The 23,209-nt window shown below is 39.5% G+C and overlaps 1 long non-coding RNA gene across 1 annotated transcript in view; it reads left to right on the plus strand.

The window, feature by feature from the left end:
* LOC134159920 (uncharacterized) overlaps positions 1-23,209 on the plus strand; it is a 277,126-nt gene that overhangs the window by 182,740 nt on the left and 71,177 nt on the right. The window contains exons 6-8 of the long non-coding RNA XR_009963364.1: positions 1,341-1,487; positions 4,124-4,228; positions 10,564-10,732. This is a non-coding gene — a long non-coding RNA (uncharacterized LOC134159920). The remainder of the gene's footprint in view (positions 1-1,340; positions 1,488-4,123; positions 4,229-10,563; positions 10,733-23,209) is intronic.

Genomic DNA, 23,209 nt, shown 5'->3' on the forward strand with positions numbered 1-23,209 from the left:
TTATAGTTGTAATTCTCCACCCACGGGTGTTTAGGGAGGTACAAATGTGTGCAGCAGAACATAGGACAAACTGCTGTGGGTACACTTAATTAACAGTGAACATGCACAGTACTAATCATCTCATTCTTGATTGTATGCAAGTATAGCACAGATCATAACAACCTGAGCAGGAAGCTGCAGGCCTGTACTATGTGATTGCAGAGAGGATCTTTCTCAGCCAAGCAAATCAGTAGAGAATAACAAAACCAAAGAGTAACAGTGGAAAGGGTCTTACCTTAGTAATCTACAATGTACACAGATTGCAAGCTGTAGGGCCAAGAGACCTAAGATGTATTTTTCATTTCACAAGGTGTAATCTCTCTAGTTGTGAAATAGCATTTAAGATTTTTTTTTCTCTTCGGTTTCTTTTTTTGCACAATGCAAGAATGGGAGTCATGCACCATGGAATCTGTTTTCTGCCCCAGATGAAGGCGGCTTCTAAAATTGCTTAAGATGCATATATAGAGATTTTTATTAGTCCAAGAAGTCTTCCAAGATCATCATCATTTATTACAGTTCCTGTGTTATTCATTCCAATGAGATTTATAATTATAAACCAGTAATTAAAGAGGCTCCACTCTGTAATTCCATAGGAATTCCACTGTGATCTGACATTAATTAACAACCAATTATAAATTATGATATAACTTTTAAGAAAACCCACCAGTGTCTCGGTGCTTTCTTCCACTTACAATGAAATGTTAGCAGGGATTTCGCTTTTGTAAGCTGGAGCTTTGTTGCAGATTGATCGGTACTGCCGTGCGCTACGGGTGTGTTTCCACGATGCAGCAACTACATGGGTGGGCAGGTTCAACCTGCTAAGGTTTTGAAAGAATTTTTGTCCTCATCTTTCTTTTAAGAGGCAGCTGTCTCAGAGGATTTCAGCCTTCTGTCATGTCAACAAGTGTGCACACTTTAATGCTTAGATGTTATCTGACTTGTTATGTAAATCAGAGTGATATGATGCATCGCCTATACACCTGATGCGAGCTCTCTCTGGCTTGAAAGTGTATTTTAAATAATTATAGCCAGTCAGGAAAAAGAGAAAAATCGTTACATGGCTCTAATGGGAATGACTGGGATAGAGCAGATGCAATAACAGGCAAACTTTCAAAATTTTGCTATTATTTGACCATCTGCATTAAGGATCTGATAGCTAGTGGAAATGGTGTGTCCCCAGAATGTGACAGGTAGAATGCTACCTAGAGATGTGTGGGTAATAAAACACATGGTACATACAGATAATCAAAACTTTGCATCGTTCTGTCCTGTTTTCTATTTTTCTTTTTTTTTTCCTTTAGTGAACTTAGGTCAGTAATCATCATTAAGCTTGTGGGAAAGACTGGGGAAGTGGGATAATACCAAAATTCATTACTTGCAAAGCCATGTAGAGAGCAAGAGACTTAAAAGGAGACAACAGATTTTTTTTGCATGGCTGAAATCATGAGGTAAGTTTTCAAAGCCTTGCCCTGCAGATTAATTTCCACCATCTCCATTAAGCCTAATGAAAATCACGTGTGTGTTTCTGAGTATTTCTTCGCACGCTCTTCCTTTGCTTCTTTGCAGCTCCTCCCTGGGACTTTCCATAACTCCTTTGATCAAGCCTCTAAGACCTCTGCCATGAAGTGTGGCTTCTGAGCTGATCAAAGTTAGTGTGGGAAAGGAGTGAAGAGAAGTGTGGCCCTTATAGTCACCTCCGCATCCAGCTTTCATTATAAGGCTGCATTGGTCTGAGCACAAAGTTGTTCAGGGAAGTAATAGTGTGGCTTACTTAGCAGCCAACTTTTGTTGGCTTTGGAGTCCTTGCTCTCAGGGTCAGTGTGGTTGCATGGATGTACATAGGTTATCTTTCCATTGTAATTTTTTGCCATTTTAAAAGAGGGAGCAATCCTTTTATTTAAATTCAGACAGATCCAACAGTCTTGACCAAGAGATATTAGTGCCTTTTGCTTTCACCCTCGTTAATGTGAGTGTACCTGTTCTCCTATAAAATAGATAAGATTTCAGCTGGGAAATTCTCATAAAAATCTCATCCTGTTATGCTGCATCTGTTATCATGGCATCTCTGAGTAGCTTTGCCAGTTAGCCAGAGATGTGTCACTGACAGCAAGGAACAAAATGCATCTTTGACTAGGGAAATGTTACAAACTTGCTAGATCAGATCAGCATCAGTGGTGATTCATCCTCCTCCTGTTAGACCCAGAGAGTATGTATGAACTAAACTTGCTGCTTTTGCTTGTAACTATCCCTAGAAGGGATTAAGTTTTTAAGATCTGGCTACATGTGTTTTGGATATTAATATGTGCTTTTGGTTCTGTGCCTGAATAAGATTTAGAGGAATTTGAAGAGCAGCTGGACGCTAAAGCTTTAGGAGATCGAGCGTCAAAGCAGGGCTCATAGTAACCAACCTCCTGTCAGCAAATCCTAATGTTCTATATTTAACCTACTATTAAAATTATGTTATGTTATTTTTGTCTACCTTCAACTCAAAAGTTTGGTTTCTGTAAGATTGCAGAACAAGGCAAGCTCAGTTAAGGCTATACAATTTATCTCACTGCTTTCTTTTTAGCTCACTGTGGTCTGATGGCAGCTGAAAGGGCAAATGAGAAAGGTAGGTATTATGTTTCAAGGGGAGAGTTATAAAAGTCTAAACTGCATCCAAAGTATATTTTACTCCTAATAATGAGAACTGGATGAACAGCGTTTAAAAAAATATGAACCTGCCCCAACTACATTGGTTCAGAACTAACTGATCTAATGCAGTTTTCCAAAGAATAATTGATATTATATAATCATAACTGGCAGTTTATGTCATGAAAGCGACACTTGACGCTTTCCTGCTAACCAGTTTAACATCATCAATTAAGACATCACTTGTGTAATGACATTTTAGTAACCAGTTTAATATCATAAATTATGACATCACCTTCTTTTATGCCATCAGGGTTGAATAAAAGGTTTTCTTTAGATCAGAGAAAAAGAGGGGAAAAAAAAGGAGGAAACCTTGACATTGCCTCTAATTTGTCCTTATAAAATGTATGTATGTGCTAGCCCTCTGATCACTGTCCTCATTAGAGAGGATCTGAGAGTTGATAAGCTACAAACAAGGGTGAAATAAACAATTGAAAAGCATATGCTTTGGCTTAGCACAGGTAGCCTCCCAGTAGACAGTAGTGTACTTTGCATAACACCAATGGAAATCATCCAGAAATGGAGAAGAAAGTACGGGCATGCTCATGGAACCTGATGAACTCAATTACAGTGCAGTAATATTTACCGAGATATGGTGTGAGAGTTCAAGATTGCGTCATTACCCACCAGTCAGTGTTCTTTTTCTTCATGATCAGTGACTTTAAAGTAATCCTTTATATCTCATTCTTCATTGAACGGTCAAATTCTGATGTTGGATTCTGGTATTCTACATCTCAGGTTCCTGTGGGCGTTACAATGACTCCTGGTGATTTGAGTCCTGAGCTGGCAAATGCCTACATTTATTTATATCTACTTATCTGCATGGAAGGAGACAGGAGGCAGAGAGAGATTGAGTTCAGAGGATTCTTAGTTAAACAAAGGTCTCTATGAATGTGCATCTTTGTAGGATTAACTGCAAGGAGTCAAATATTTTAAGTATATAGTGTGTTTCCAGAGCCAGCTTTCTAAAGGCACATAGCATCAGCTTCCCTCTTTTCCTACCAAAGTCAATAGAAGTGTTGTCAGTGACCACAGCCACAAGCAAAAACTAGTTCAAAATCAAGCACTTTTTATTTTTTCCTGCAAATTTTTGTCTTGAAACTGGATCACTACCATATTAAGTTGTGCTGAACTCCACTTGGACTCTACCTTGAGATAATACCCAGTGTGTCTTATAGTGCTTGCACAGAAACTTAACCTTGTTACATGCGGGTGGTCCTGTGAATTCGTGTGCTTCTCCCATTGCTTGCCTTTGTATCAGGTCCAGGTTTGAAAAGCAGAGAAGGAATTCTAGTTAGGTAGTCAACAACTGTTGTATATTGACTGGGGCATAAGTATTTCCCTGAGTAATCAAGAATAATTTCCCTTGCTAATTCCCACACTGTAAATCAAGGTTATGACAAAGGGGTGCAGTGTGGCATCTGGGCAGCTGCTCCATCCTCAATCAAGTGTCCAGCACTAAGAGATGCCTGAATACTGTGAAGAAAGAGGTAAGTTGGTAAGTATGATACCACTTCTGAAATTACAGACAAAATTTTAAGCAAATCTATGTAAATTGTCGGTGCAGATCTTAGTGGCCTCCCGAGGATGCTGTGATTTACCTACCCTCTTTTCCCAACATTTTTTCAAAAGTTTTTTTCCCCCATGAATATTTATGTCGATGCCTCATTTGCTGACTGAATTTCCACTCTGCTGGAATTATGCTTCCCCATAGTGCACCCAGGAAAGGTGAGCCGTTAGAGGTGAGAAAAAGAGATTCCATGACCTTTAGGAAATAGCAAGTGGCACTAGATAAAACCTATTCTGTGAGGGGTTACTTATGGATTGGTTGGACATAATTACCAAAAAATTATTATCTCTCTGAAACAATTAACTTCTGGTAGATCAGAGTCCACATCTCCAGAAGCTCTGAACTTTTGCAAATTGGCTCAGCCCATTGCCACTCTTAGGCGATGAGTAATTCTTAAACTAGGCATGAGTGATAGATACCCCATATTTCTGGTTATGAGTATGGACTTATTTACAGCTGGCATTTTTTTAAAAGTGAGTGGTAAATGTTAAGGTGCTCGATTCGATGCTTATGAATGTGTTTCCTTGGTGATAAAGCTTTCACTAAGCATGTTATCTGTCTGTGCTATCTTATATGCAGACAAGAGATGATTCACACTGTGTGTTATAGGTCTTGTGCTCTAAAATTGAATCCTCTATTGAATCCTCTATTGACTTATGGCTGAGAAGCATAGAAATCAAATCCACAGCTGGTTCTTCTTAAAAGTGAAGTTTTGGCAAAAGCAACGAAGGCTTTAATGCATTAGAAAAGTGTGCATTTTTTAAAGTTGTTTCACTTCCTATTTTCTCTCTGCAAAACTCCCTGAAGTTAGAAGTGCTCGTGTGTTTCATCTTGCAGTTTCAGCAGAACATAGCTTTGATTTTGCATGCCCCGCTACTGCCTATTAAATGCAGAGAAGATGTTAGTTCATGGAGGTACGCAGGTTAAATAAACAAATACATAAGATGAAATCTTTCTGGCACAGAGAAGCAATTTATCTAATCATGAAGCAGTTGTGGCTGGAAATCTCTTCAGTAGAGAAACAGAAATGGCTTTGGAAAACGTGAAGTGGTACAGAAAGACTAAGCAAAATCCTCCTTGCACTGACAAAAAGTGTCACTTACCCTAAAGCGAGAAGTGCCATCCCAGTTAAGGTTTTGCATTTTTCCACTTAAACCTTCCTTTGTAAGTAAAATAAAGGAGAGTTGGCCTGATGGATGTCTGTGAATAGTTACCTAGTGCATCTCTGATTTACTCTTGCTTTTCATCAGCTCCAGCACTCATGACCTTAGAGGGTTATAACACAAAACAGGTAGATGCAAAAGATGCGGACTTAAATGAGACTTGCTGCCAGTGAGACACTGGCGATCACAAAAAGCTGTCATCCCAGCACATGTTACTCACTGGGGCTTGAGAACTATAAATGGCATAGGGTTATGTGCATTAATTGCATCATAAAGTAGAGGGGCCCCAAAGGAGGTCTGGTCTCAGCTGTGCTATGACTGGGACAAACAATTAATGAGAGATCTTACAATCTCATTAGGCAGGACAGAAGTAGAGAGTATTAATCTCCTATTCTCTGTCTTTGAGACTTGAGTTTAAATATGCCCATCGTTTACACAAACAATCTATGGAGGGAAATGGAACTGACTTTTCTTGAGTCTTATTCCCAATTTCAGGGGCTGGCTTTTCTTTCCTTCCTGTTTACATCAGCATGAGCTCTGCAACCTCCCTTTTTGTACAGAAGTCATCAGAGACATTTAGGTTTTTCTTTTGTCTCTGATTTCAACTTCTGTTTCTATGGTTTGCATTTTTGACAGCTACAGTGTCATTCAGTAAACTGCAAACTCTTCTAATCCCAATGATATTGTCTTATTTTTTAAGTTCTGTTCTTGCACAGACAAAACTGTCCTACGTATTTCTTGAGAATGTTGTTTTTAGAACTTCAGATACAATAAAGGTAAATCAAGAGCCAGGTCAAGTTGCTTTGTGTTTCTGTTGCACAGTGGAGACAGAGATTTTCTGACCCTGCAGGTATTAAAACCTTGTTGGCCATTTAGGAGAAATTAGCCAGATGTTGACCCCTTTACTGCCCATTTAGCAAGCTGTAGCCCAAGCTGTAGTAACTTTGTGGGAAAATGGGTTCTCTGGTATGTGGTAATGCCCCTGCACAGGCCTGAGCTTTGCTATTGGAACTGGTACAGCCTTTCTGGCATCCCTAGATAAACTCCCACATAATTTACAAAAGCTGTCAAGGGCTGGCACTGGCTTTGGAGAAACCTTAGAGATGGAGTTCAGGGCTACCACAATACAGGCCAGCCCTGTAGAAACCCACATGGAGACTAACAAAGTTGCAGGCTGTAAGGATGGCTTTATGTGCTCTCTGCCTCATGGGCATGAGTCATGTAGGCCAGATCTAGAGAGATCTCTGCACTGCTGGGTGGGTGGGAATCGAAATGTGAGGGTCTTTCATGTCAGCCTCTAAGGGACTAACACCCAACAGATGGTTCTTCCTTTCAGAAGAAAGGAAAAAGGTGCAGTATCTCCTAGAACTTATATTGTAGCTTTTGGATTTGCTGCCGTTGTTGACGTGGCTTTGGAACAGCTTTAGCTGGAACTATTGCAAGAACCTGATTCTGGCATTGTTTTGTCTTTTTTACTACTGTTTTGTCCCAGTTTGTCTTTGGAAATGTCTAGAAATGGAAGAGGCGCCACTTGGTCAATAGTCTGGGGGGGCAGAAAGATTGTCTCCTTCGTTCTTGGTTGGCCTTGAAATTCCCCCTAATTAGTATTATCATTATATTCTCACTCCTATCACCCACTCTGTCTATTCAGCTTAAATATACCACCTCCAGACATAATAAATCTGAAAAAATGTGCCTATTATTTTTCTTTCTAAATCAAGTCCAAAAGAATGAAGCAGCAGTATAGTTCCGCTAGAGTAACTGCTGATTTTGCTGCTTAATTTTTTTTCTCACTTCTTTCCTATTTCCCTTTGTTTTTCTCCATATCTCCAGGATACATAAACTCCCTGTCACTCTCACAGCTCTTCTCAGCTATGCAGCTGCCTGTCAAGGAATACATGGTAAAATTCCTACCATTACCCATTCCTCACACTCAGACAAGCGTTAGGCCAAGGGCCACAAATGTGATTCAGTTGCTGAGATTTTATCCATTCCGTGAAGAAGTTTGGAACTTAACGGGAAACACACAAAGCAAACAAGCTGCCCTCTAATCTAGGAAATTCCTCTAGAATGTCTCCCTTGGAAGACTCTTGCATCAGGACAATCAAATATAAGGAGATTTGGAAAAATTTGGTTTCACCTAAACTTTGGCTGGATAATGCATTTCCTAGAGAGCAGTTTCCTTTATGAAAACTGTCTGAAAGTGGAATTATGTGAAAATCAGCATTTCTCCTAACCCACCCTTATCTAAAGTATATTACTGAATAATACTACAATCGAAAAGGAGAAAAGGACTTTTTAGGTTCCTGAAAGTTTTCAAGATGGATTTTTCTGTGAGCAGGAAAAGAAATCTGAAGAAGGCATGTCCCATGACTTTTTGGTTTGCCACATTTAAAGTGCAGTAACTGAAACATACATTATTGTCAGTATTTACTGTCAATATTGTAATATTTATTCTCAATTACAAGGAAGACATGTTTTTCAGATAATAAGTATTATTATTACTGTTATTTCCTTCCTCCAGATTGAAGCATTTTAGGAAAAGTTACACACAAAACTATAAACAAAAGCAAACAAGGTAATGTTTGCTTTTCTAGCAGTATGCCTTCATAGTCTCTGCTGACATTTTTAGTTTTCTGACAATGGAGCTGTTTAGTAAATCCCTTTAAATTCTTTCCCAGCCAGAGCCAAATTCATCTCCCAAGCAAATTCCTCCTTACGATTACAGTGCGATACTTCATATCTGGTATATCTGGTTCTCAGTGCCTGATTATGAGCTAGGGATTATGAACTAGTTATATTTAAGACTGTAATTTGTTTTTGAAAGTTTCTCTTTGTCATTCCCCATTTTTTGGTCTCCCTACAAATATCTTTTAAGAGCAGCTGAAATCCTGCCAGACCCCAGGGGACAAAGGCGGGTGCACAGGTGTTGGAAATACCCAACAACTCCACTAACCAGGGGCTTTGCAGAGAACATCATGAGCATCAGCTTTGATTTTAAAGAATGCTGTTGCTTTGGCACTGCTGGGGGGGTAAACAAGTGAACATTATGTTATGTTTTTTAAATATCCATTGGACTCGCATAGATTTTCTTTAGTTAATGTATCAAGCATTCACCAACTACAAGATATATAAGCTAATAGGTACATCATTTAAACCGAGTTGAGCTTAAGTGTCTTAGATAATTAAGCTTTGCATAAATTCCGATTCAAGCAATTTCAGCAAAAAGGCTTTCAAGTAGCCAATCTGGGATAAAAATATTTTTATTTCAGTACCTTGTTCTTCATAACATCCTTCACAGATGCTATAACATTGTTTTAGTCTTTAGAAAAATATCTAACAACATGATTGTCTCACACCAGGCATAATCCCAGTGGAAATTAAAATTGCATGCATTTTCTCATCACTCTTTATTTAACAACTGGGAGAGTTTTAATATTTGAAACTCAGCAAGAAAATTGTCTTGAAACACAGAGATTCCTTTGGGGTAATTTCACTTTTGTTTTGTGTGAACTTTAGCTGAGTGATTTTTTTACAGTAATATGAGTCTATGGATTGTATGATGGGTAACAGGGCTTTCTATATATGCTCCTCACCTAACATCCAAGGGAAAATAGCAAAGGACATTCTAATAAAATCATTTGAGTCAGCTAGCCTTATTAATAAAGATGCCCCATTTCAGATGTTTTAATAGTTTCTTTAAACCTGTGTCACTGGGTTTAAGAGTGAACCTGAAAGTCACTGTATTCCCGCATGAAAGGCAATACAGTTCTGACACTTCTTCAATTTTCACAACAATAACATCAGATGAAAAAAAAGTGAAAGAGTAACCAGAACTCTGCTATGAATATTCAGTGTCAGGAACAAGTGAATGCAGGAAAATCACTTTAGACTTTAATAGCAACTAAAATTACAGCATCTTACCCAGAGCTGTGTTTGATTAAATGAGCAAAAGTTGGCTGTGAGAAGAAAAGACATCACAGAAAAATATATAGAGACCTCTGCTTTGTTTGCATGGAGTATCTTTGAAAAGCTTTTGTAGTACTACTTCCCCACCTCACCCTAGGGTAAGATAGCAGCGTAAGCTGAGCTAGGACAGGAATAGCATTTTCATGTTGCTGACAAAAAATGGGGTGCTATCCCTCGTGTAAAGTCATCAAAAAGGGGGTATTTTATAACTCTTAAGTACATACTTGGCCCCAGTGTGAGTCAGTTAGCTTTTTTCTTAGTGCTTTTGAGGACACTGATTTATTATTTTTTCTTTCTGTAAGTGAGAGGACATCTGGCATGGCCAAGAAATCTAGCATTGATGGGACTTGGTAATGCAGTTTGCTTGACTCAGAGCAGCAGTATCCAGAAACTGATGGCTCATCTACAAAATGAGCTGGTTGTTTCCTTTCAACAACTGAAGGACAAATGCTTGCAATGCAAAATAACATTACAATAGGCTCTTAAAAGTAGTTATAGAAAAGTGAAGTGGATTTAGTAGGGTTGATTGTATCAGCTGATTTCCATTAGAACTTTTTTCTTTTTGCCTGCAATCAACCCTCCGGAGACAGGTTTGCTAGCAAGGCACCGCAGCTATCGTGTAGTGTCTTCCTATATTCATTATAGCTCAGATCTCTTTTGCAGATTGAAGATTCAGAGGTCAAGAAGTACCCTTCAGAAACACTGCATTCACATTCAGAGAGTGTGGTTATTGTGGTGCCTTGCATTGGGCATCGTCGCTTATTTTCATGTGTTCAACAGAGTAACATCAACACTCCTGTCACTATGCTTGCACTCTTGATGTTTTCATCTTTAGCATTTCTGAGACAGAGTGAGACCTGCCAGTGCCTATCAGGAGTCTGGGGCTTTTCCCTCAAGAGTTTCTAGCAAAGTCAAAAAAGCAGCGTCCAAGGCCTCTCTTTATGCAGAGCTTTACACTGGTGCTGGTGCCACTGCATTCAAATCTAATTTGCTTGTCAGCTGGGATGATTGCACACTGAAATATATGCTCAGATACATACTTCCTTGGGTTTCACTCGTACGGTAAAATTCTAATCCTTTCTGGTGAATCTTAATCACAGCGTCTTTTTCTCCCACTAAATGTCCCATCAGGAGTGTTGTTTACTAATTCTTCAACTGACAAAGAAATACTTCAGGCCTCCAGGTTGTTTCAGAAAACAGGCAACAGATCTACCCTCCAGGTGCAGCATCAGCAAGGCCAAAGAGAAACCGAAAGTGCTTCCTGTGATTTTCTTGACATTAGTCCTTTGCAGAGGTGAGAGTATTTGCCAGGACAGAACATTTATCACCAGACTCCATTTCAGTGGCACAATGGGTACCTGTGGATAAGTCTGTAAGAGAAAAGAGGTCACAGAAGATGTTTGTTCTCAAACAGCTCACCAATCACTCATAGTATAAGACCTCAGGAATATTAATAACATGGTCCAAATGTGTTTCAGATACTTGCAGAGTGTGGGCAGCCAGCAGCAGTCTGGTGTTGAAGGGAGTCTGCTCTAAGTGTTTGGCAAAAGTCAAGTTTTTCACCAAAAGATCAGATTACTATTAAAACCCCTAAAGAAAGGCAGAAGCTCGTTGTTCCCCTGTTTGTTTTTTTCTCTGCACCTGAGCTGAATACTGAGAATTCAGTAGCCTGGTAGTGAAAGATGGCGTTTCTGAAAAAGGAAGGCTATTGGTAGACCCAAGGTAGGTTCTAACTGGCCTTGCGATCTTTATGCCAAGAGCAGGGACACTGAGGATGTCATCAGTTAACGTATGTGTAAGCCAAATGCATCAGTAAGGCCACTTTAGACCAGTCAAAGGTGCCTGTCAGGTCTCATACTGTTCAGCTCATACAGTCATTTGTGCAAGATGAGCCTTTGGAGCAGTTACTACTATCTTCTGCCCAGGCAGCAGGGTCTTCTAAGCCAGGGCCTGGTTTTGCATTCTAAACCTTGGAAATTGAGTTTAGATTGGTTGAACAGGATTGTCTTTGTTCTGTTTGTGCAGAGCCTAGCAGAGTAAACACCAGCCTATGATCTGGTTCTTATGTGCAGTGGTGTTGTGAAAGGCCAGATACCCATGTCAAAAATGAACTTTGTTTCCTACTGTAAAGCCCTATCATCGCCTTGTCTGCGCTCAGACACTGAAAAGATTTTGGTTTGTTTCAGGCACGAGTGACTCTTTGGAGCGCACACAGCTCTGTCCAGATTATTCACTGAGGCTGTCAGTTATTTCTATTTGCAGACTGCCGTAGTTACCCTTTTAAATATTGCACCTCTCATTATCACAATCCTCCAACCTTATCAAAGTCACTGTGATTGTTTCCTACTCTGTTTCTCCTGTATTAGCATGACTGATACAAGTATATTAAAGAATTACCCTTTTATATTCCAGCCTGAATATCAGTTTTTGGGAAGCAAGCAGGTCATCTTACGGATAGAAGATGTTTGTGCACAGAAGGCATTTTATTTTTTATTCTCTTTGGTATTTTAACAAGGGCAATTAATATTCTCTTGTGAGATTTTGCCTTCTGGGTAAAGAACATCCTTTACCTCCCCTTCTCCCCCTTTCCCCAAACAATCTTCTGCTATGCTGGGAAGATGGAATGTATAGATGATATCCCTTTCAGAAAATATATCCATCATATATCACAAGTATTGTCATTATGATGTATTAATGTAATGCGTCATCAGAGAGCTGTCAGGGTGAAGATTTATTACTCTAAAATAAGTTATGGTGAGACACTGGGGAATGGGTTGACAGAATTTTTGTTTATTTTTCTAAATTAAGGACTTTTAAAGATCTCTTACTTTCATGAAGTAGTAGGGGAGGGAGGGTCACAGAAAAGAGGACTTGAATCAAAAACACCAGAAACACTCAGGAGGCCTCATAGAATAAGAATGTAATATTTTTCCCCCCAGGTAGTTTCCATGAGGTCTGCAAAGTTTAAGTTTCCAGCTTAGCTGAGGGCTACAGTGGGCACTCAAAGTCTTTTCAATCAACCAGAATTTGGACTTTATTGTTTTTCCTTTGAAGGAAAACAGTCACCAAAGCATGAAGACTTGGACTATATAAGACAAACCAGGTGCTAAAAATGGTCTAAAAAGAATTGCATTTTAGTACAAAAGGCTATTCCCTTTTTCAGGTGTGTCCAGTGGACTTAACATAAACCTGATACAAACGCATTGAAATCGGTTAGAGCTCTTCAGCAGGTTTGCACAGACTTTGGATCAAGCCCCTTCCCTGCATCATGTGGTGAAGCCATGAAACTTGGCACATTTATAGCACTGTAACATAAAGCCATCTGTGTACAAGTACAAACTTTTCCTTATTGCCAAAGTGCTTAATGTAATTACAATCAGGCTTGCTTCTCTTCTGCTTAGTTCATCCATATGCTGAGATGGATGCAAACTTGCACTGGTAAAGAATTACACAGCATCTGAATTTGCGTGCTGATTACAGCAACGTACATTGCTAGCCTTGTAAATCATAGAATCATAGAATCATAGAATAGTTAGGGTTGGAAAGGACCTTATGATCATCCAGTTCCAACCCCCCTGCCATGTGCAGGGACACCTCACACTAAACCATGTCACCCAAGGCTCTGTCCAATCTGTCATTGAGCACTGCCAGGGATGGAGCTTAGGCGCTTTTGTATTTTAAGGAACACACATGAAGTTACAGACTGTCTTATAGGGAAACTGGTAACAAAAATATGTCAGAAAGTTCAGCCTGTATTCTTTTCTTGCTAACTACACAAGGCACCTGACTTAGGAGCTCAGTTGCCCTTGCTTCCCTGTATAATCAATGACGAGTCAGAGGTGTCTCAGAATTTGGATACCTAAGATAGCAATTGCCTTCAGGAGGTGACTTTTGCTCCTTGCAGACGAGAAGATGAATGCTGAGCTCCTATTTACTTTGTTTACTCCTTAAAGAATGTTGTATTAATCCTGAGTGTTGGTTTCCTGGGCTGTCCCTGTCCATAAGTAGCTGCAAAGTAGTTGTTTCATCTTATGATTCACTCTTTATATTGACCTCATTTACTTCCAAATGCAATGTTATCCCATCTATCTACTGTATCCTTGCATTTCCTGCATCATGGTATTTGCACACCGTTTCCTTAACACTGAATACAGTATTGGTCAGTGTAAGTTGAATACCAAGGTTGCTTATAGGTTAATGAATGCACTGCGCTTGCTGCTGACTGATGTAATCACTGATAGGTTGTACACTGAACTTGACCCTACAGCCCACAGACATGTACTTGACTTTATCAGTGGGGATGGTATATTTGAAAGGAATATTAACATTAAAAAGAAACACATGCAGTGGATGCATTTGCAGGTGCAGGGGATATGTTTTCAGGAAAAATAACCAGAAAACATTGCTGAAGGGAAAATGCGGTTATGCCAGAAAGGTCTACAAATTTCTCTTCCTGAAGAAAAATAATGATAAGCTGCTTAATTTTGGCCATTTTTAGCAAGACAGTTAAATTAATTATGTAAAATGTAGGTGTGCAATGAGTGCCAAAGTTATGCAAATTACTTGTACCCAAAGTCCTTTATAAAATCTGCTGCTATCAATAACAGAAAAAACTTTCCTTCTCCATAAGCATCAGAATGGTTTAATCATGTATAGTGGCACAGTTACATTGGTTTAAGCCAGATTTACTGAGATATTATCAGAAATGGGTATATACAGGTGCTTACAAAACACCTACACTTTGCAGATGTCATATAACCTGTTTCTTGCACATACAGAAAGCTTTACTGGCCCTCCATTTGGTTGTGTAGATATGTATACACTGTATATCCATGTCAAATGCAGCAGGGGTTTACTTTTCTAACCTGAGATGTAAGAAAAGCACATTTATTTTTTAGTTGTTGTTAGTAGTAAAAAGTATTCTTAGCGTGTACTCATGATCAACTAACCTGTGTATTGGAAGAAGGTGGGCCTGGTCCTCTGTAGTGTTGGGAGGGAGCTTGTAGGATCACCTTGCAAAGTATGGTAATTGAGGGGAGATTTGCATTGGGATCTGTAGTCTGCTGACAATAGTTTCTTTCCTAATTTTCTGATGAAAAAGGACTTCTGACCCATGCTGCAAGTGACAAGAGGCAAGTAAGTCTTGTCTTCGCAGATTCCTATGGGAGATTGTCACACATGCTGCAAATCAGAAGTGTTTGTGTCACGTGGAGTTTGGAGTTATAATGTTTGCCCAAACTCCTGTCCCATGGGTGAGTAGCATTTCACTCCAACTTAGTATCTGCAATTGTTGCTGCTCAGATCACCAGTTAACACAGTCTTAGGTCAGTAAGTTTTAAAGGAGGTAAAACATCTTGGAGAGACCATGTGAAATCCATCATGGCAAACCACTGATAACTCCACATCTTATTAGCTTCAATTAAGTATTTCCATGGGGAACCGTGGAACTGTTTAAAGTCATGATGACACATACACACGCTTTGTTCCATCCAAAGAAATAATCTGTTTTCCAGATTTCCAAATAGCCAAGCTATTTTGTTATAGTTTTTTCTTTTCCTTCTTTTAAAAGAAATAATTTATAAGAATTTATCTTGGGCTTGCTACAGATTTAAAAGGGGAAAAAAAGGTTTCTTCTGTCTGACTTCTAAATTATATGCATGACCAAAGATAAATATGCTTTTTATTTATAACTGTGGAGAGATGCCAGACATAGCCTTTCATATGACGCACCGCTGCTGTAGTAGAGAAGTACTTAAAACAGTTCCAGTCAAGTTAGGCCCCAAGACTTTTCATGCAACTTCATGCAAAATGGTTAAGACCTTTCGTTTACTTTTTTTTTTTCTCTTTTCTTTTGAACATCTTCAAACGTTACAAGTGCCACATGCTTAGAGGATGCCAGGCTTCTTCCTGTCAAGCTGAGATGGTCTGAAAACCACATTGAAACATGGGGAACTGCATCTACCACAGATTGCAGATGGGGGGGTGGGGAGGTTGCAGACTGTAGATCTCTTCTGCCACTCCCTGTATGGCTGGTAACAGTTGGATGAAGGTTATGGATGGAGGCTGGCAAAGCAAAGGATTGCTGTGCTTTTATGAGGCTGGGATGAATGGACTTTGACAATACTGCTGAATAGGAATACTTGTGGAGCTAATACAATTTGTAATTGTCAGAAGTGAAAAGTAAAAACATGATTATAAACTGTGCCTAGGATCAGCTTATGTCAGCTTTAAATGGTTTAAAAGTCTACTGTCTGGAGCTGCATCTTACTTGCCTGTAAAACTCCTTAAAGAAGACTTAAATAACTGTATAAACATGTCTCTCCCTTCTTATGTATTTGTTGTGAAAAGTAGCCCTTTGTCTAGATGACAGGAGGCAGGCTTTTAGGACAGATGTGAAGCAAGGCCTTCCAGATAAATCAGAAAGTATGGAATATCTCAATTTAAATAGAATGAGACAATTACCTGGTAACAGTAATCTTTTAGAAAGTACTGTTTGTCCTTGTTTTGTGCAAGGTGAGGCTCTGAATAGTTGGGTGCTAGCACGCCTTGGTCACCTGGTGGCTTTGTGATGTGCTGCCAGGCTTGGAAACTGTTTCTGTGTGGATGTGAAGAAAGCCTGTAAACGATGCTGACTTCTCCGAGAGAAGGGAAGGAGCATAAGAAAGCATCTCCTGTTACCTAGAGCCTACCATCATTATGCCTGACCCCGGCTCATTATCCCTTGATATCTGGAGCAGACGATGACCTTTGATGACACTGCACAACAGTGTGCAAAGGAGATGCCTTCCTTTTCATTTTGGCTCTTGAATGCCAAACATGGTAGTTTCTTCCCCACGCTGTGTCCAGCCTTCCTTTAATCAAACACTTGTACAAAAATTAAAACGTTACTAAATACTTATACTAAGCAATACTGTTTAGATACTGGGTTACGTTTCTAATCTTGCTAGAAGTGCCTCTGTCTTCCCTTTACCTACGAGTCTGGAGTAGCCTGGAAGCAACTAATTTACCATGTAATAAGATAGGTTCCTGTTGACACAAGTCAAGGGCAAAACTATTAAGTCATTAGGGCTAATGTTGTAACATTCTGATACAAAGGCATGGCCTGGGCCTTTCAGATGTACATCTGACCTTTGAGGATTAAGTTTCTTCGCAGCTTATTTTTGGAACTCAAAATATGTCTTTTTTTTCCCTTCTGCTTCGCATACATTGATCTTTGGCCTTCTGCAACTTGTATAGCAGCTTCTGCAGTCCTTATTTGTCCCAGTTTGATCAGAGGAAGTAAGGATAGAAAAGACATCACATTCTTTATCCTGCAGTGCTTACAGTACATCATGTATTCCTCTGTTTAGCGCTGCCCATGTCACAGCTTGGCCCCAGGGTTTGCCAGTAGAAGGGATTTGGGGAAATCGAAGTGGCTTTCAAGATTCTTCCACATAGAAGAAAAAGTGAGGCTTGCTTGAACCAATCTGTCTAGATGTCATTTAAAGATATATAAATGTGTCTTGTGACGGCAGTGTGATATTTTGGTAAAGTAACTTCTCTTAAATCTAATGATTTTTCCAACAACTAGATTATATTTTCAATCATTATATCCTCCAGCCTAGCAGCAGGTCTGCACTTGCTTCACTGGCAAGGGAACTGTAATGGGACTCCAAAACTTGCCTTGCTGTCATACTTACTATCTCTCACAATTCGTTCACTTAATGTCAACTTTGTAAACTTGTTTAGCTCTTTTCTTTTTGTGAGCCACTCTCTGAAATAAGGAGCCAAGGAATGTTCTCACTTGGACCTGTGCTGGGTTGCATTTCCATTTACCATCACTCTGAAGACTAACTTCTCCAGGTAGATCAACTTTACCCATGTGTAAGCCTCATGGCTTTCGTGTGTAACGGACCAGTTTTCGTTTTCAAGATACATGAAGAAACCAAATCAAAATACATCCCATCTGTTGCGTAAGTACTGTGTCTGGAACTTTTGCCCAGAATGTTTTGGAGCATATAGGCTGAGAACATACACCAGGGCCTGAATGACATTGTTAAAGCTAGTCGCATTAAGTATTTAATAAGGAAGGCTCATTTCATATGATGCTTTTGTTAATTATATAGGAATGTATTCAATAATGTGGAGCATTCACCAAAAAAAAAAAGCTGAGAAAGTTTTAAATTTAATTTATAAATTGTTTTTTAAGTCTACCTTGCTCGTGCATTTAGCTTGTCCTTGAGGGCCCTCTCTCTTGAGGAAGAAATAGCAGACCATTCTTTAAAAAGGACATTTGGGAAGCAAGTCATTAAGCTGTGGAATGCTATATTTAATGAATTTCTGGTTTGTTTTCCTTTTGCATTCAGTGTTTTAAAATATGATGGTGATGAGGAAATGCTCTATTTCATGAATTTCTGTTTTATTTTTACATTCAGCAACTAAATACAATGGTGATGGGGAAAGATAAGTTGCAGTAAAAAAGATTTTGCTCTTAAGACTGTACATGCCAGGGTAGGTCTGGAACAGATGCTTATGGCTGAATTAATAATCTCTGACAGTAGAGGTTTTGAACATGAATTCTGACAGACCCTTCACTATGACAATACTAGTGGGAGTCACAATAATATTATCTGCTGCTGAACATTGCTAGTATGTGAGCACTGTTGTGCCAAAGGTTAATATGCCAGTTTTATTTCCTTCTCTCTACAGCTATAATTTAAACGAGTTGCACACATAAGTGATGTTATATGCATAGGGCTTTGCATTTAGTTTGCTATGTCAGATTTGTTTATAAAAATCATATTTTGAACCACTTGCCCAGGGGCTCTGTTCTGGGGAGCTGCAAGCTGATTTCTTTTAAAGAAGCAGCTTTCATATTCCATGAACTTTCAGTAGAGATTTTGGAGCTCTGAACAGGGACCTTGGTTTTAAAATTAGCAGTTGCCACATTTACACTTAGGTTTAATTACTTAGTAACAGAGAGTTTAATCCAGTTTTACATGTGTGCCACATGACCCCTTCCATACCTCACTGGGATTGGAAGGGCCCCCTGCTTCTCTTGGGAAAAATTGCTTCCCAACATTTTGGAGACCTTTTACAATGTTTTTGTTCCTATGCTGCAATGTTAACATTGCCCATAAACCTAATAGTCACACAGTAGCTAATAAGGGGCAGAAAGTTTTACAGTCTTTTCCGCAGTTGTTAAAATCCTGCTACTGTAGTTTAGTCCTACCCACACGAAACCTATCAGTTGTGAAAAACAAGACACGCTATATTGGTGTATTCTTGGAAGCCAGTGGCAGAGAGGACCTCTCCTGAGCATCTAGCTAAACGTAATGAACTTGGGGATTATTTAAATTGCTTGGCTTGTAATATAAACACTCCAGGGCTTGCCAGCAGTGTACCTTCAGGATTTGTGGCTTTTCTAAAAAAATCATTTTGGTTTGGGGTTTTTTGGATTGGTTTTGGGTTTTTTTAGAATCCAATGCAATTAGTGGCATGATGGCAAAAAATGATTTATCAAATTGCCTTTCAGTTACAGGAAATAGAATCCATTAATGATGTTGCAAGCATATTTATTCAGGTTCAGCAGGAATCGTTTTCTAGCTGTCTTTCTGTGTTATCTAAACCAAGAACATTGCCAGGGTACCAGCTGAGTTGTCCTTTGTGCCTTTGTAGACCTTCAGGTAGTTTTGACCTTTTCCTGCTAGGGGAGATGCTGGTATTCATGAATGCACCAGTGGAAATCATAGATTCATAATAAGGTACTTCTCAAAGTTAGTAAGCTTTTTTGAATCAAACCTGAAATGAAATGGGTCTGGATGTAATTAGGGATTGACTAGTGGTACCTGTTGGGTACATGCGATGCCTTTACCACATCAACAGGGAGCAGGAAAGGCTGAAGTTGGGACAGAGTGGTCACTAGGAGTGGCAGACAAGAAGACCTCTGAAAAGGAAGAGTTCACAAACTTCTCTGAAAAGATTTTTCCATTAATCAGCCTCTGCTAATAGTTAAACAGATATATTTCAAAAATAAAATCAAACGGTAGGCATCTTTAATACATAATATTTTTCTCAGAAAGTCATAAGGTACCTATTCTAGTACATAGAAAACTAGTATACAGATTATTACACAGTAGTGAAGAGTGGTAGGGGAGAAGAATAAGCAAAAATTTATTTATTTCAAAATTGGAATACTATGGAGACCATAAGCTCTTAAGTGCAATGATACTGTGTGCTGTCTGAAAGGGCAGAGTTCAGATTAATTGGCTGCCATAACTGTACTTCAATGCTTGAGATGTGATTTCCTTTAGATTTCATTTTCCACCTGTGTTGCTGAGATTGCAGTAGTATGTTCTGGGCTTTGTGTGACTTGCCTAAAATGTATTTTTGCATGGATTAATGGTGTGCATGTTGCTAGTTAGATTTTAACATTGTTATCCTCCCCATCCCTGAGAAGAGGGTTATGGGCTATTTTGGATGAGCTTGGCACTACCAACATATTGGGGTTTGAATCCTCTGAAAATTGGGTGTAGTCAATGGAATAGAAATCTGTGGGTTTGGTATTGGATTTCATGGAATCTTTGAATGCAGTTTAATAATGATGGAAGTGATGGATGAGTTGTGTCTGTGACGGGCAGAGGCTTCAACAATAAGTGTCTATGAACAGAGATGGAGCTCCACATTTGCACCCCTGTGCACTGTGCCAGAGCATTACCCAAATACAGCACAATTACACTGCCACTGTGCTGTAATAGAAGTCTAAAAAGGAAATGGTACTATTCACTCAGTAATTTCTGACCCGTTCCATGATTACACTACTGGATTCGTTTTGTAGCACGTATATGGGAGTACCCTTGTAATTATCTGTCTAAAAATACAGCACTGCCATTTCTGGGTTGCTTTTGAAGAGTGGTTGCATAAAACTTTATCAAGATGCTCAATACAATGTGCTGCACTCTGCTTGGCCTGGATTGTTACTGGGAAAATTAACCCAGCACTGTGATGGTTGCAACATCTTCCAGCTCTCAGTGCACTCGTATGTGATTCTGAAATTCCCTGAATTCTGAAATTCATCTGAAATTCCCATCACCAGTGGGCCTGATGCTGATGGAGTGGGAAGGGGTAGGAAGTAGAAGCAGGTCCCTGTGCCTGCCTCTTCCCTCACAGCCTGGCTTCCTAGATTCTCAGGGCTCTGCACACCTGGTCTGATGCCAAATATTTTCTGCTTAACCACAGGGGTTTTCTTGAACAAGCAAGCTGTGGGGAGAGCAGAGCGGGAACTTCTTCTCTGAGGTGCCTCTGGACACCCTACTACTGTATACAACCCTTCAGTATAGGCTTGCCCCAAAGGTATAGCCTGCAGCTGTCTGACAGGCTGCTCATATCAAGAAGTCAAGCATTGCGCTGGAAAACAGACTTGTCTTCGTGTGGTAAGTTTGTTCTCCTAAACCTTGATCCCCAAACCACTGAAATCAACAGTGTTTTGAAGTCAATTTCCAGTGATTTCCATGGTCTGGAGATTAAGTTTCACTGCTTTTCCAACCCTGGATCTCAACGGTTCCTGACTGCCTCACTCTGGCTCTTTTTTTCTCTAGTGCGGGGAAAAAAAGATGCTATTTAACGTGATGAGATCTAAATAACTGGGCACCGTGCATGGAAAGTACAGCTCTATTGTTAGCCCCATTTCACAGACAAGGAAGCTGTATCTGAAATGATACATCCAAACGGCCGCAAAGCAGATAATAGAATCCAAGTTTCATTCTGTAGATATCCTGGTACAACAAAATTTTTCAGCCTCGTTGTCATTTGCAAATATTTCCAAATATCTTGCCTTATCCTTAGTCTCTTGTAAATACAACCCTGAACTGGAAATGCTTCATGTGCACTTTCCTATTACATTACTTTCATTTTCTTTTCTTTATTAGTTGTAGTCATTAAGAGTTTGTGAATGTCGTGGTTTAAATCAATTATGGGAAAAGGTATACTAACAGGTAATAGAGCCTTTTTATTGTCGTGATGATTGAGGCAGAATACTACAGAGAAATTGCACTGGTATTTTCAAGCAGAAATGGAGTATTTTTTTCCAAAACTGAACTCACAAACCTCAACATTCATAACTTTGACTGAGAATCAGGCTCCTAAAAAAAAGAGACTGAGACCCTTCTCAGATTTTCCATTACTAAGGAAGCATCCTTACTTCAGCAGCCAGTCAGGGAAAGCAGCTGGAGAGCTACATTTTACGTGACACTTTGGAAGTGTAGTTTTTCAGTGTTTATCAACCACTGTATTTTCAGCTTGAAGGTACCAATGTTTTTGTGTCGCACAATAAATTACAGAATGTTTACATGCAATTAGGTATGTGCCTACGGAGGAGAAGACACTGAGAAACAGGATTTTCCAGAGGCAGTAGCTAGTTTAGAGGCCCAGAGCCACTGCAGCAGCTATTGTCAGGGAGGACTGAGTGGCAGTTCTAATTACCAGTGTCTACACAGGTTTCTCATAGGAAGATACAAGCTGTCACGATCCCTTGCCAATCACATGAGAACTGACCTAGGGAGAGCATCAACTGAAGGTGAGTGTACATGTCCAATAAATTCAGTCCCCACTGCATTAGCTTATTTTTAGGATTGTCCTGAGAAGACATTCAGCCTGTATCATAAAACCTTCAACTGAGCAGAAAATGTACAGAATGATGATGACTTTAAATTTGGGATCATGCCCTCTGGGGCATGAATTCATAGTACTTCGGGTATGATCTGATAATGTACTGAATGCTGAAGGAGCATAGAATTTCTAGATGAGTTCATAAAGACAGAGCATTTATGCAATGTCAGGGCTCTCCTGATCAAAGGAAGCAAAAGGAATTTTATTCTTAATTTTACTGCAAATGTTTTTCTTAATTTGAAATAAAACCATGCTTTCTACATAAGATATTTCTCAGAAATAGGATGGTTAAAGTTAGCACATAAATTTATGCATGCAACTGATAACGCCACTTTCTGATTTTTCACCTTCTTCCACTGAATGTATTAGAGACTTGTTCTTGAACATAGTTTAGACAATACATATGTCACAAGCAATGATGAATCAAAGAAAGAAAGCATCCAGAAAGGGAAGCTAACTAGACAGGTAGGCCCTCATCAGCATCACATTCTGTCCCGTAGCTACAATAACAATAATTGAGTCAGACACATGGATTTTAAGTGCCTCTTAAAGAGGAAAGTTAGGGAGAGACACTGTGGAAAGAAAATTATATACTGAAATGTGGCATCTCAGTTTTGCAGCTGCCAACCTCGTTCTGTCACTAGCCATAGCCATTGCCTTTTCTTCTAAACTTAGCAGGAGATGGGTGAAACTAAAGAGAAGCAGCGCAGGTGCTTCAGCTGATAAGGAGGTGTGGATCCAAGTCCCTCTGTGCAATCAAAGCAAACCTTTAATCAGTTTTAACTCTTGAGAGAGCTATTTTATTTCTGTGGACAAAAGATGACACCAAGGAGATGTGTGTCTGCCTCATGTGGGTGGCTGCACTCCTGGGATGCTCCTTGACAGCCCTTCATGCACCAGTAAGGGTTTTTTCCTAGTTTTGCCAGTTTGACACTTACGTTTTGTCCATCTTGGGCAGCAAGCTTCTTCACTGTCAAGTTTCCCAATGATGGAAGGAAAATATTCGTCAAAAAAAGGAGAAAATCTAGTCTCTGGTTCTGCTGCTAATTAAATGTGGTCTTTTAGCATGTGGTCCTCAACCCCAAGTCAAACCTGGTGGATTTCAACTCTGAAGTGGTGAAAAGTACAAGCT

This window comes from Pezoporus occidentalis, unplaced genomic scaffold (assembly GCF_034315485.1).
Source record: "Pezoporus occidentalis ecotype Australia unplaced genomic scaffold, CSIRO_AGI_Poc_V1 ctg10, whole genome shotgun sequence".
In the NCBI taxonomy this organism is placed as follows: domain Eukaryota; kingdom Metazoa; phylum Chordata; class Aves; order Psittaciformes; family Psittacidae; genus Pezoporus; species Pezoporus occidentalis.